The sequence below is a fragment of the Pelmatolapia mariae genome, linkage group LG4 (genome assembly GCF_036321145.2).
Source record: "Pelmatolapia mariae isolate MD_Pm_ZW linkage group LG4, Pm_UMD_F_2, whole genome shotgun sequence".
In the NCBI taxonomy this organism is placed as follows: Eukaryota; Metazoa; Chordata; class Actinopteri; order Cichliformes; family Cichlidae; genus Pelmatolapia; species Pelmatolapia mariae.
The window spans coordinates 2,547,083-2,562,093 of record NC_086230.1 but is presented as its reverse complement, the minus strand read 5'-3'; the positions used below and the strand labels follow the sequence as shown (position 1 = coordinate 2,562,093).

Genomic DNA, 15,011 nt, shown 5'->3' with positions numbered 1-15,011 from the left:
ACTCTAGGGACAACAAGTAAGCCTGCAGTGTGAGAGCAAAGTGCTCTAATAGGGTGATATGGTACTACAAGGTCATTAAGATAAGATGGGGCCTGATTATTCAAGACCTTGTATGTGAGGAGCAGGATTTTGAATTCTGGATTTAACAGGAAGCCAATGAAGGGAAGCCAATACAGGAGAAATCTGCTCTCTCTTTCTAGTCCCTGGGATTGGTATCTTGCCCAAAGATATTTGGCATGAAGACTGGAAACCACCAACCTTCTGATTAATAGATGGCCCGCTTTACCTCCTGAGCTACAGGACACTACATGTCACTACATGTCTACATGCCTAAATGCTTTGAGTTGATGCTAATGTGAAAGGTTGATTAGATATTTGAGGAAACAAATCTAAATGTTTTTAATGACTAAGTCTTTAAAGATGGTGGGAAGTTTTTATTCATTCATCACAGAGTTTGATTGACTGATTATTCATCTTTTGAGAAATGTGAAAAACATTTTGATTTTTGTAATGTCTGTAGTACACATGACATCACATTGAAAAATGTCTTAACTGCTTTGAGACCTGCATTAAAAGTGGTGAGAATGACTTTTATGATGTGAGAATTAAGCCAAGTCTATTGAGATAATAATTCATTTATTTAAATGTAATTAAAAAAAATAATACAGAGCTCCAGTTTGTATAAACACAAACATAACAGCCTCTATCCCTAGCTGGGGTGTGCTCTAGCCCCCCACAACCCTGAACTGGATACGTTTAAGAAAATGGATGGATGGATGGAAGAATGATGTATCGTAACAGCTGAATGATGTGCTTTGCTTTTATGCAATGCGGATGAAGCTTATGGAGTTTCAAGTATTAATAAATAGCCCATTTCCACAATTAAAAATGAGTAATTGCTGTTTACAGTTTAGTCTCCACAAACACATGCTTTCAGTCTAGCACACACTAACCCTCTCCATGATATTTTGTTTACTTCGCTTATTCCAGCAGTTGAAATTTTTCCACCAATAATTTCAATGCCTTTCTGTTCGTATCTCTTTTGCCCTCTTGAGTAAAAGTTCAGAGATTATAAATAGGAACTGTTGTGGGGGATGCCTGTGATCTTGAAGGCATGTTAGATTGAAAAGCAGGAGTTGTGTGAACCTGAGAGGTTCACTGCATTTAGTCTTCCACAACAAAACAGTGAAAAACTTTTTCATCGTTAGTGTGATATGGGACATTGTTACTGGCCAGAACATACATTTGCCAGGGTGTTGATTAGTTCCTCATGACTGTGGATTTCAGGAAGTGATCCTATGGGGAATGGCTCATAGTGCAACTTCTTGCCACTACATTATATGCCTTAAACAGGAAAAACACTAGATGGTGCAAGAGCCTTAGTGACATCAATGGTATTCAATATGTAATACAATCAATATATTCAAGTTTCATGTAAAATATTTAGCCTTTGGTTCAGTATATTCAAGATTTATTCAATATATTCAGACTTTACTCAGTATATTCACTTCTCATTCTATACATTCAGACTTTAATTCACTGAATGACTAAATACTTTTCACCCCCCTTTTAAAGACGAAGTCATCAAAATGTTTAGTTTTTTTCCTCAAAACCTAACTGACTTTGGAGAGTTCTGTAACAAGGTAGGTCTAAGTTAGAGTAAAAATGTTCAGAAACAAAAATGAAAAGTGGTGGATTTTATGGAAAATTTATCAAACAGCTGAAATTGAGAAAAGCTAAAATTATACTTTTAAACTCTATGCATCAGAAAACAGACAAAGACACTATATACAATCTGAGAACATCAAATACTGTATAGTCCAGTAAAGTCACGCTATATACTTCTAGCAACCACTTTATTAGGCTCACCTATTCCATAACTTGTTACAGTAACCCAAATATCGAATTAACCTGTCACATCAGCAATTTAGGCATATAGAAATTGCAAGTCTATATGCATAGACATCCATATAGACATAGTCAAGACAGCTTGCTTAAGTTCAAACTGAGTATCAGAGTAAGAATTTCAATTCAATTTTATTTTATTTATATAGCGCCACATCACAACAACAGTCCCCTCAAGGCACAAAGAATGAAAGTTCAAGAATGACACTTAGCATGGTTGATGATGTCAGACAGACTGGTGTGAATATTTCAGACACTGTTATTTCAGACCATCACAGCTGTCTTGTGCCAGATGTTTTGTTGACATCAGCTCAGAAACATCAGGAGGACTGAAGCTCATGACAGGGATCAAACAGGATTCACAGTCTTCACCAGCAGCTCCCTCAGTAACAGTGACCTTTGTTTTGTGTGACATTAGAAGCACTGTATCCTTCTCAGATAATGTAGAGAGGCTCTGGACCTTTACATAATCATGGTATAGTCATTCCTGTAGAAAGTTAAGCAAAGTATATATTGAAGATATATATTACCCTATCAAGTTACTCTGGTATGAATGACTCTGAAAACCTTATGGCAAATAACACACAATTAGCAACGGTTTTTAGTTCGGTCTATCTAATAGACTCCAATTTGTTGATGTAAATGAAGAGTCCTCTTTAAACACATGAGGTTAATTGAACCACAGGGTTCAGTGTTAGGACCAATTCTGTTTACATTATATATGCTTCCCCAAGGCAGCATCATCAGAAGGCATGCATACATTTTTAGTGCAATGCGGATGACACACTATGCAGAACATGAACTAGTGTCCATCTCTCTCTGACACAGAAAAGAGTCACATCACCAAGTAGGAACTGGAGAATTAATACATCATTACTTAAAGAACAAAAAAACCCCGCACAAACTTGAAGAGTTGGCCCGATTTGTACAACATAAAATGGCTGGCAATGAAGAGATGTGAAATTATTGATGATTATGTTATATTGCAAGACACAAGGCAGTAATGCAAAGTAAAATAATATCTTACTGTTCACATTAGGTAAAAAAGAAAAAAAGAAACTTTTTTTCTATGCCTATGCACCTATAACCTAACACTCAAGTTCAAATTCTGGTGGATGCATTGGAGTTAACTCCGGGTTCAGTATCTTGCCCAATCTTGTTCGTCCCACGGCAGCTGGGATAGGTTGTGGAGTTCCAGTGATCTATCTGATTGAGAGGAAGGAAGGAAGGAAGGAAGGAAGGAAGGAAGGACAGAAGGATGGAAGGAAGTGTCACTTTCTGCTACCACTTCAGCTCCCCCCACAGAATATTTCTGGCAACAGTACATAGCTAAAAGTAAGTATTGCCTAAGGCATAGGTGTCAAACTCTGGCCCGAGGGCCAAATTTGGCCCGCAGCCTAGTTACATTTGGCCCGCGAAGCCATACCAAATTACTATTAGAGCTGGCCTACTGGTCAACTAATATATATATTGTTTAGTATTAAACTTTGCTTGTTCCATATTCAGTTTTTCAGCAAAACTTGTTTGAGTCCATAAGAAAAGATTCATTCTTATATCTGGAGGAAGATTTTTTTTTCAATAAATATTAATGTTAGCCCGCGACTTTGTTCCAGTTTTGAATTTTGGCCCACTGTGTATTCGAGTTTGACACCCCTGCCCTAAGGGATTGAAATCACTCATGCTTTCAGACACTTATGTTTAGTTTTAGATTTTCTCCAGTAGATGGAGAGCTTCATTCACCCTGTGTAGACCCACATAATCTGGTTGGATGACATGTATCAAAGCCCATTGCAATTTTGGTTAAGAAATTTGGCTGTCTTGAATTAGGACTACTAGGCAAGGCCTACAACCAGTTTGGTTCAGTTGTATTTACCTGCACTATGTTTCTCAGCTACGTCTGAGTTGAGTTTGAATTATGGATGACAGTAGTAAAGATGTGGCAAGAAGTAGCGATCATAAGATTACATAATATATATGGAGTGAATGAGTGTGCACATCACCCTCCTGTTTCTCACAATTTTATTATTATAATAATATTTTGTTCATGTGTGGCATTTAGCTTGCTAAATGTTAAATAACATCTACAGGTTAACGTTTCTTTAAACGTTTGCAGATGTTATACACAGTGGTTAAAGTACTGGAGTGAGTTCAAACAAAGAAACAAAACAAAACAAGAAATGTGTGTGCACAGCTGTCGGTATGTGATGTGAAGATGTTTGAACTTTTGTAAATGCTTTTCCCCTAAAAAAAAGGAATGCACATATGAGTCAGTCAGTTTGCACACTAACAGCATGCATAAGTATTGCACTTTGTGTTCGGAACGGCAGGTTTTGTGCATTAAAACAACTTGGCATGAATTTGATATTTCTTCTCTTTAATTGCGTAGCTTGAAACCAATTTTTTGGCACTTGCACTTCAACATTATTTTTTTTCCATAACCTTGACAGTTTTGAGTGTCTGATGGAATGCATGAAGATAAGAACTGTGTTGCCAACTCCTCATACACATAATCCTGAATCAGAAATATTGCATTAGGCATTATCATTTTTAAACACAGAACCATGATTTATATGGGGTTTTGCTGATGTTTGTGCACAAACGCAACAATGATCATAATACAACCCAACATATTAAATGTAAATATGTACCGGTTACCATAACTTATGTGTGTCCCACAAAGTAAATTCTTGTCATCTGAATGTAATCTTTTCACACATTTGGAAAAGAAATAGTAAAAACTTGTGGCCTACTTCATATAGTGAATCATATAAGGCGTATATGATTTACTCATGAAAGTGGCCACTTTCTCATTACTTTCACATATTGTTTTAGTAAGTATCCAAAACATACAAGTTTCATTTATATAATTTTTCAACGGAGCTTATATCTGTTTTCACTCTTGTATGCTTTTCATACAAGTTTCACACAAGACAGACACAAACTTTATAAGATTTATATATATCTTTTCCATGGGCAGTGGGAGAAATGTTTCATCACTCATCCAAGTGACTTCTTCAGTCTCAACTGAATGCAGGTTTTCCCAACCTTACAAACAGAACATTTGCATGACTAACTCTACCACCACTGACTAAGGCTACGTCCACACTAATGCATTTTCATTTGAAAACGCATCGTTTTCTCTCCGCTTTGGCCTCCCGTCCACACTGAGACGGCGTTTTTGCTGATGGAAAACGCAGCGTTTTGATAACGCTCTCAAAAACACATACAGTTGGAGACGGTGCTTTCGCGTCGCAGTGTGGACAGCAAAAACGCAGACTTTCTAAAAAAATGACGCATGTTAGTCATATGACGCAGTCATGTGACCAATTAAACTAAGATAGCAGAGGGCATTATACAGCAGTTGGTTTGTTTGACAGCCCTATTAAAGATTAATATCAGTTTGTACATGCTCCAGATAGCTTTTCTTCAAATTCTTTAACTCTCACTCTCTTTTGCAACTTTGTACTTTTGTGTTACTCGCAGCAACAACTCCACCTCATTGTTAGTCCATTTAAAAAACTCGGTGCTTTTCCTCAACATTCTGCCGCGACGTTTCCAAAATGAGGCAGGTCGAATCTTCTTGCGTTTCACGCATGGGAGGTACTGGAACGTAAGCCTTTTCTGTCGTTTCAATGTGGACGCACAACACTGTGAAAACGACTGAAAACGCTAGTGTGGACGCGGAGCGTTTTCAAATCTATCCCGGCTAGTGTGGACGTAGCCTAACAATGGGCCGTGACGTAAGTTTCATTGTCATTAATATGCAAATTGCCATGACCATTGGTCATTGACCAATGACCAATGACCAATGCCCAATCCTTGATTCAGAGATGGTCTTTCATTTTTCATGTAAATTGACTCCCTGCTCAAACCAGTGTTCCTCCCTGTCCAGGGAAGTAGTGCTAAGCAACAGACTAATAAAATAAATAATAAAAAAAATATTAAAATAAATAAAAATAAATAATAAAATATTAGAATTTTGCTCAGCAAAACTAAAGCACAAACTTAGATGGTCTAAAATATGATAATTACACTAAAAATCCTGATGATTGTTCTCAATTGTCTTGATTGTTCTTGATTGTCTCTCAAAAGTAGCCAGAAATGCATCAACAGTACTCAACAGATAAATCAAGAGTTTCAAACTGCAGCTATCAGACATGTAGTTACATTTCTAGGCAGTTACACACCAGGTTATGCCATAGGTAATGTTTATGCTGTAGGTTATATTTCAGGGTTTTCGAGACGTTTGCAGTTTTGACGTAGCTATAAAGTAGAGTTTGCGCTGAAAGATAAATCCCCAGTAACCATTAAAAGGATTACACCCAACACACAAAAATGCATATCTTATTGTTTACGTCCTACATGAGTTAATTGTTTTGTTTCTGTATATAACTCTATATACTCTAGTAGGATCTGGTGTTTAAACAGTGCTCAGTTGGCCTTAAAGTATCCCTTTATTCGAATGTTGCCCAACAGCCTGTGCATGTTGTTCTGGCACATTCCTGAAGGGAGGAGGGGAAAGAAAAATGGAGGAGTGACGAGAGAGAAAACCAGTCATATTACGTCTCAAACCTGTCTAAGGTGTTGTCACAGAGACAGGACGCCAGATTGTTCTGGACAACTTTGCTTTAATCACAGACAACAAAACAGTCTGCATCTTTCAATTAAATCCAAATATGACTTCCATATTTGGCTTGCTTAGGCTGTGTAATGTTTCCCATACACATTATGGTTGGAAGATGATGGACTCACACAATATTCACTCTCTGATAAATGCATCAGAGAACAACTTGGGGTTCAGTATCTTGCCTGAGGACACTTTAGCACAAAGCATCAAAATTCATAAAAGTGCCATAGGGATAATGCCATGGAGACGGGAGTGGAGAAGAAAAGCTCAGTGAGTACCCCAGTATCCTGAGCCTATGAATAGAATAACTAAGGAATAGTTTAAGCTCACCTGATCCAGGCCTAACTGTAAACTTAAAAAAAAAGTTAAAATCCTAGTCTCAATCTTAAAACAAACAGTATTACCTGTTCAAATCCACAAGGTCACTGACAGACTGGTTTCGGTTAGGTTTGGGAGTTGGGTTTTACATTAATCACATTTTCATAAACAGAAGAAGATAGAAGACAGAACATGTTATCACTCAATTTTTCTACGTTCCTTTTGGCAGTAGTTTCTCTGCAGAATTCAAACAGTAAGTTTTATCATTTATACCATGTAATTTCTTCTTCTCCAGTCAAGGTGAAATTCATAGGGTTTTTTTTAACATGTTTTTGGGGCTTTAGCACAGGAACTAAACAAACTCTGGTTTAGTGGTCAGACCACATACTTGACATAGTTGATCTGAAATCTTCCTCTGGCCTTGTCATGACTCAAAATATAAGCATTATCCTTGGGTTATGACATCAGCTCTAAGGTTTTTTTTGTTGTGTTTTGTTTTGTTTTTTGTGAGGACATGACAGTGTGGATATCTAGCAAACAAAGATGGGGAACAGGTACATGAGTTACTTCTTCAACAACCATGAGCTTTTCCTGAATGACAAAAATGTTTAATATAGAGTACGTGCTCTGTAATAGTGTCCTATACTGCTTTTGCCTTCAGCTGGAAGGCAAGTAACATTGGTGGTAAGTAACATTCATGCGTCACAACCAGTGTTGGGCAAGTTACTCTGAAAAAGTAATTAATTACAGTTACTAGTTACTTCTTCAAAAAAAGTAACGGAGTTACAATATTCTAAAAGTAATTAATTACTTGAAAAGTAACTATTGCGCTACTTTAAAAAAAAAAAACCCTCTGGGGTCCAGGGTATAATTGCCCATTTTTAACTACTTTTGATTTTCCCTCTACTTTTCACCTTTAAAAACTATTTTCTTTGCCTTGTTTGGTATCATTCTTTTCAGCACAACCTCACGTGTCTGAATTTACAGTTATGATTTCATTTTGACATACTGTATTAACACAATTGATCTAAAATCAGACAAAAAACATAAAATCAGAGTAGAAAAAGTTATATTTTTTACTGTAACAACCACAAACATGTTTAATGAATCATATTTCACAACTTTAAATGCAAATATAAATTGTCAATTTTAAAATCATATGCACAAGTTTTGCAAACAACAAAGCTATTTGCAGCCATTTACCTTTTACCCCTTTTTTAAATAACCATTTCAAACTATTTACAGAACAATCAGGTGTTCTGCATCAATAAGATGCCACACAAATTATTTATGCCACTCCAAATATTTCTGTCCACTATAAAGGAGAAGATCACAGCCTGATACCTGCAGGTCTGACAGCAGGAGGTGTATCACTCCTGTTTCTACCTGGAGACAGCAGTCGCCTCATTGTTCTGACACACAACACAAAACTATCCACAACACTACGCACTAACTACAAAAGACAACACATTAACTACACACTCCAAACACGCTAAATGTCACAAATCTCTCACATCTCAAAACTCGCTCTCTCTCTTTTTCTGCTCTCTCTCTCTCTCTCTCTCTCTCTCTCGCTGTCACTCCTAAAACTTCCCCCTCTTCCTAAACAACCATGTCATGTCATGTTGCCATATCATTTTTGATTGGTTGGCATGATGCATTTTTCCACCAACACGAAAGGGCAGGTTTGTTTTTGGGTATTTTTTGTTTTTGTTTTTGTTTTGTTTTTTGGTCATATGCAGAGAGCGCTTGCTAGCGCTGTCCTTAGACGTTAAACGTGACGAAACTATTCAGGAAAAAACGCAGCGTATATATTGTTTATCATGACTCTGGTTTTATGTGGCCTATCAACACAATTTAAAGACTGGTATATATCACCTTGTTGCTTTGTCATCTGGAAGTGGTCATGTGATTGGCTTACCGCGACTACTTTATTCTTCCTCAGTCAAACAGCAGCACTCATGCGATTGTTTTGCCCCCTAGCTCCAGGTGTTGTGCCAAAAAGTGATCGTTGGGCAGACAGTGGCTGTGTCCGAATTCAGGGGAAGGATGCTTAAAATGCCATATTTGGATGCAATGACGTCACAGCGACGCGACGAAGGCTGTCTGAATTCAAAGGGGGTGTCCAAATTCATGGGCTGCATCTTCCTGAGGACGCATTTGTAGACCGATTACGTCACAGCGATGTGCCGAAGGCTGTCCAAATTCGTAGATTCCTCCAAATGCAGTCGACAAATGCGTCCTCCTTTTCCCCGAATTTGAAGGATGGGTCAGGTGTGTCCTTCGTGGCCTACCATATCCCAGAATGCATAGCGCGGCTCAGCCAAACTCCAGTTTCCGGCAATGGCGGCCGCTACTAAGTTTTAAAATTACTCTTATTAATCTTTCTTGGTCACAAAATAAACTTTTAACATATTTTCAGGCAAGAATGTGGGTGTGTAAACTTCAAATATCTGCTCGGTTTATCAAGATATCGCATATCTGCAAGAGTGCTTCGATGTTTTCGGAGACGTCTGTTACCCACCAGCTCGATAGCTAGCCGAGAACTCAAGGGTCACTAGAGTCGCCGAGAATGGCACAACTCCCAGCACATCATTTTCAGATCACCGCGGACTTTCGCTACTCAGTTTAAACGTAATATATAAGTCACTTAGATAACCTAAAAATGTTATTGTTTGGCTTTTTTCAGTGTTTTATGTGTTCGTGACTAAATCAGTTTGGCTGAGATTAAAGTTATTAGATTAGATTAGATAAAATAAAACTTTATTAATCCCTCAGGTGGGTTCCTCCTTGGTTTTCACACAGCTGATTAAATGTCAAACAGAAAACTGATTAAACAGAAGTGTGAGATGGTCGAGAATTTACTCCAGTGTCCTGTTATATTTTAGATAGCAAGGAGCAGACGGCCGAGTTTATTAAACTCCACCGAGACAGCGGTGACGCAAATCAGAAGGCTAGACCCTCTAATTTCACAGCCGTTTACTTCCGGCCTACCCGACCTTCTGAGGACCCGGCCCACGTAGACCGCGGAGCCCGGGTCCTCAGGAGGATGCAGCCCATGAATTTGGACATGACTAAAGAGTACTCAAAATGTGGCGACAAATGCGTCCTACTTTTCCACAAATTTGAGGGTTAGTTGTGTCCAAATTCAGGGGATGCTTCAATGCCATATTTGGAGGCAATGGCGTCACAGCAACGAGACGAAGGCTGTCCGAATTCAAAGAGTACTCAAAATGTGGCGACAAATGCGTCCTACTTTTCCCAAAATTTTAAGAATGGTGTCACTACCAGATCCGTACCGGAAACCCGATCAGTACCACGCATGCGCAAATCTTACGTCACTTCCTCTCTTTGCCAACATTGTAACAGTTAGCTCCTAGCTCCATTGCTAGTTAGCTCCTAGCATTTCTCAATAGCTCTGACTCCTTTTCGACTGCCTGGGACATTTAAACAGTGGATAATCCGTATACAAACAAATTCACGCTTTTCTCCTCAACAGAGAGCGTCCCCCGATTGAACAACAGCGACGTAAAATAAGAAGAATGGCGCCTAATTACAGACTTAATAATACTGACTTAGTAATATGTCACGTGAAGATTCATCAGCCAGATTAAGTATTTACTGACAATTGACAGTGATAGCGGACATGATCATCACTATTCCAACAGTCCTCTCCACACAGACAAGCATAAACACACTTGACCATCAATAAATCAAATTTAACACGCGTTTGTAATGACGCTAGTTCAGTTTACAATAGGGTTCATGCGCTTGGTCAGCAGGTGGCAGTATCCTCGTACACTGGGGAGTAAACTGCCATTAAACGAACAGAAGAATAAGAAAACATCTGCACTTGCGCGGTACGGATCGGGCAGACCCGATTTGTACGGTCCGACTTTGCACATGCGCAGTAAGGATTGGGGAGTCCTGATCTGTAACTATCTTTTTATTTTTCGTTTTTGTCTACATTATATTGAAAGGTTTCATTATTGCAAACATTTTAAGAGATACTTATTATTCTTAACATCTTAACAGATACTCTGACCTGTAACTATCGTAAAATGCTTCGAGCGGAAGTAGTGGCCTTTTGCACATGCGTGGTACCGATCGGGTTTCCGGTAGGGATCGGGTAGTGACAACCCAGATAGCAAGACGACATTGAATCTATGTTGATTTTTCATCCGAACCGTCGTATATGGTCGGGGTTGTCCACACGTACCAGCGTATTTTTGAAACCGCTGATTTTTCTATGCGTTTGCACCTTTTGTCCACACGTAATGTATGTCTGGCCGTACATTGTGTTTGTATTTCCAGGCACATTTCACGAAGCAGATCGCAGTCTTCAGAGATATCCACGTGAACGCTGTGATACGTCTGACCTTCAGTCCGAAGAAGAAACCCAGACCAGTCTTAAAAGAAAGCACAAGTAAAACCTTTTTATTCACAAACATATCTTTGATTGTTAAGAATTTATGATCTTGTCTTTTATACATATCTGTGGTGCTTGCATACTGCAATATCGCCACATAATATAGTCCAAAAAGTGGAAGTTTGTAAACTTTTTAAAAATGCAAAGCCGTGTACACTTGTGCACTTCAAAAATTCATTGTATACTGTACCTTCTTGCACGTCTCTGTTTCCTGTGTGTGTTGTTAGAAATCAAACTAACTTTAGGAAACAATATGCCAAAAGCATATTTACAATTACTTAAGACCGTTTTTAATTTCTTTTCTTTAGACCAAATCCCCTGTACACATATACGGACTCAGAGGATGAGCAGCCTACAAAAAAACGGTTTCCCCAGGCCCCTCGAGTGAAAATACCAGGTAATAAAATACTGTCTAGTGTCTGTGTACATATCTGTGTCTGACACAAGGAAACTTTTTTGACAAGTTGTCTGTATTCTTAAATACTTAAAAAATTATCTTTTTCTAAACAGCCCTCATCACTCCGCAGTCTGCCCCCCAGCCCACTGATAGCAACCGTCATAATGCCCCACCCAGCTTCCGGCACCTTTCGCCACTCCGGCACAAACCGACACAGCTTTGCGATCTCCCCAGCATGCAGAGTCTGATGTCTTCCCTATAGATGGTATGCTTTTAAAAAAGCTTTAAAGCTGCATCACAATGTCATTGTACTCTTATCTAAAAAAAAAACCTAATTTATACTCCTGAATGTCATCTTGTTGTGATTTTTTTTTCCTGTAGATTCCAGAGACTCTGTGAGGCCACTATTGCAAGGCAAGTTTGAAAATCTTGGAATTTCACAGTTTACATGGTATAACAAATATATGTGACAGGCAAAAACTAGTAAACACTTTTAGCAGTTACAAGAACTAACAAATGAATATCCAACAAAAGGGAATAGAAATACATTGTACTGCCAATACTTTGGTTTATTCTTTGTATGACTTGAAAATCAGGCTTTAGGGAAAACCAAATGACATGTTTCTATCATCAATTACATGAAGTAAACACACAAGCACTTGCATACACATTTAAGACATGAGACTCGCTAATTCCATCTCTTAAAATGTGTCTATAGGTGAGACGCTTTGCGTTGATTGGTGCTGCTGGACCACACTGGAGGTGCGAATCCGCCGTGTAATGGTTTATGCCATTACAAAGGAGCTGGCCTCTGTACTCAACTGGACAGGGGAAAAAAAACAAGGACCAGACAAAGCAAAAAAGGGCATTTAAAGAGACAGCGCTGTGCAGATGCATATTTGGTAAGTTTTAACATTTATTGTAGTTTTATGAGCCTAAAGTGAACAATAAAGGGATCAATTGATGTGCTGGGTGTGTTTCACATTTCCTATGTCTGTTTTTTGCTATATTACTTTGTCTTTCTTAATAACAAGACTTTCATGTCCGGTTAATCTGGAGATGGAGTCTTTGGTCTTCGGCTTGTTTTGTCCTCGGGTTGTACACTTTGTACAGCCCGAGGACCCCATGTTTTCTTTTTTTTTTTTTTTTAAAGGATACACGGCACACCATGCTAAGACATATCACATTTTCAGCTTATAGCTCTTTGGGAATCAAATGCGGCAGTTTGCTGATTTCCGCCTGGTGACTTTCATGTTTATTAGCCTAGGAGTTTACATACTTTCTCCCTGCTGAAGACAATTAACAAGAGCTTATTCATGTGCTCTAATTCCCTTTTTTTGTCTTTGTTTTTTTGTGTGTGTGTCTATTTTTGTCCTAGATGGCCTGGCGCAGCAGGTAGGGGCGAACTCTATGTCTGAGTTGGTCTTTGCTCAAGCAGTCCAGAAATGGCTCAGATATGCTCCAGATCGTACGGGTGGCGCGCAGGACGCACATCATCCATCCCCATCCCGGAGTAAATAATAAAAAGTGACGTGAAACATAGAAATGTAAATAGGAAACTTTGTCTTTTAATAAAGTATTTTGCAAATGATACATGTCTATTGACCTTTTTTGTTTTTTGTTTTTTCAATAAAAAGCAACTGTGCGAAAGAGGTGGAAAATCAACACCATATCTCAACAGTGTTTCAATATCAGAATCTGACATTGTTTCAATGTCAACAGTGTTAGAAAATATAACGTTGAATCAATGTCAGGTTTCAACATTGATTCAACATCAAAACCTGACGTTGTTTCAACATTAAAAATGGGTGCAAGAGTGACGTTGGGTCAACGTCAGATCTCAACGTTGGTTCAATGACATCGCCTGATATTGACTCAACATTGTTTCAATGTTTCCTTGCTATCTGGGAAATGGGTCCGATGTATCTGTCGCTACCCGATCCGTACTGGAAACCCGATCGGTACCCCGCATGCGCAAATCTTACGTCACTTCCTCTCTTTGCCAACATTGCGACATACAATATATTTGAATGATACGGTTAGTGCCCAGTTAGCTCCTAGCATTTCTCAACAGCTCTGCCTCCTTTTCAACTACCGGGACATTTAAACAATGGATAATCCGTATACAAACAAATTCATGCTTTTCTCCTCAACAGAGAGCGTTCCCCGATTGAACAACAGCGCCGTAAAATAAGAAGAATGGTGCCTAATTACAGAGTTAATAATGCAGACTTTGTAATATGTCACGTGAAGATTCGTAAGTGTTTACTGACAATTGACAGTGATAGCGGACATCATCATCACTATTCCAATCAATCCTCTCCACACAGACAAGCATAAACACACTCGACTATCACTAAATCAAATTTAACACGCATTTGTAATGACGCTAATTCAGTTTACAATAGGGTTCATTCGCTTGGTCAGCAGGTGGCAGTATCCTCGTACACTGGGGAGTAAACTGCCATTAAACGAACAGGAGAAGAAGAAAACCCCTGCACATGCGCGGTACGGATCGGGTAGACCCGATTTGTACGGTCCGACTTTGCACATGCGCAGTAAAGATCGGGGAGTCCTGATCCATAACTATCTTTTTATTTTTCATTTTTGTCTACATTATATTGAAATGTTTCATTATTGGAAACATTTTAAGAGATACTTATTATTCTTAACATCTTAACAGATACTTTGACCCGTAACTATCGTAAAACGCTTCGACCGGAAGTAGACACCTTTCGCGCATGCGGGGTACCGATCGGGTTTCCGGTACAGATCGGGTAGTGACAGCGACAGTGGTCGTGTCCAAATTCATGGGCTGCATCCTCCTGAGGACCCGGCCTCCGCGGTCTACGTGGGCCGGGTCCTCAGAAGGTCGGGTAGGCCGGAAGTAAACGGCTGGGAAAATTGGACGGTCTAGCCTTCTGATTAGCGTCACCGCTGTCTTGGTGGAGTTTAATAAACTCGGCCGTCTGCTCCTTGCTATCTAAAATATAACAGGACACTGGTGTAAATTCTCGACCGCCTCATACTTCTGTTTAATCAGTTTTCTGTTTGATGTTTATTCAGCTGTGTGAAAACCAAGGAGGAACCCACCTGAGGGATTAATAAAGTTTCATTTTATCTAATCTAATCTAATAACTTTAATCTCAGCCAAACCGATTTACTCACGAACAAATAAAACACTGAAAAAAGCCCAACAATAACATTTTTAGGTTGTCTAAGTGACTTATATATTACGTTTAACCTGAGTAGCGAAAGTCCGCGGTGATCAGAATATGATGTGCCGGGAGTTGTGCCGTTCTCAGCGGCTTCAGTGACCCTCGAGACCCCACTCA

The 15,011-nt window shown here is 39.0% G+C and overlaps 1 long non-coding RNA gene across 1 annotated transcript; it reads left to right on the top strand.

Moving 5' to 3' along the window:
- Window positions 1-11,835: 11,835 nt before the first annotated feature.
- Window positions 11,836-12,444, top strand: LOC135932777 (uncharacterized). Its single transcript, XR_010573637.1, has 3 exons — window positions 11,836-11,941; window positions 12,058-12,090; window positions 12,395-12,444. It is a non-coding gene; the product is annotated as an uncharacterized LOC135932777 (long non-coding RNA).
- The last annotated feature ends 2,567 nt before the right edge of the window (window positions 12,445-15,011 follow it).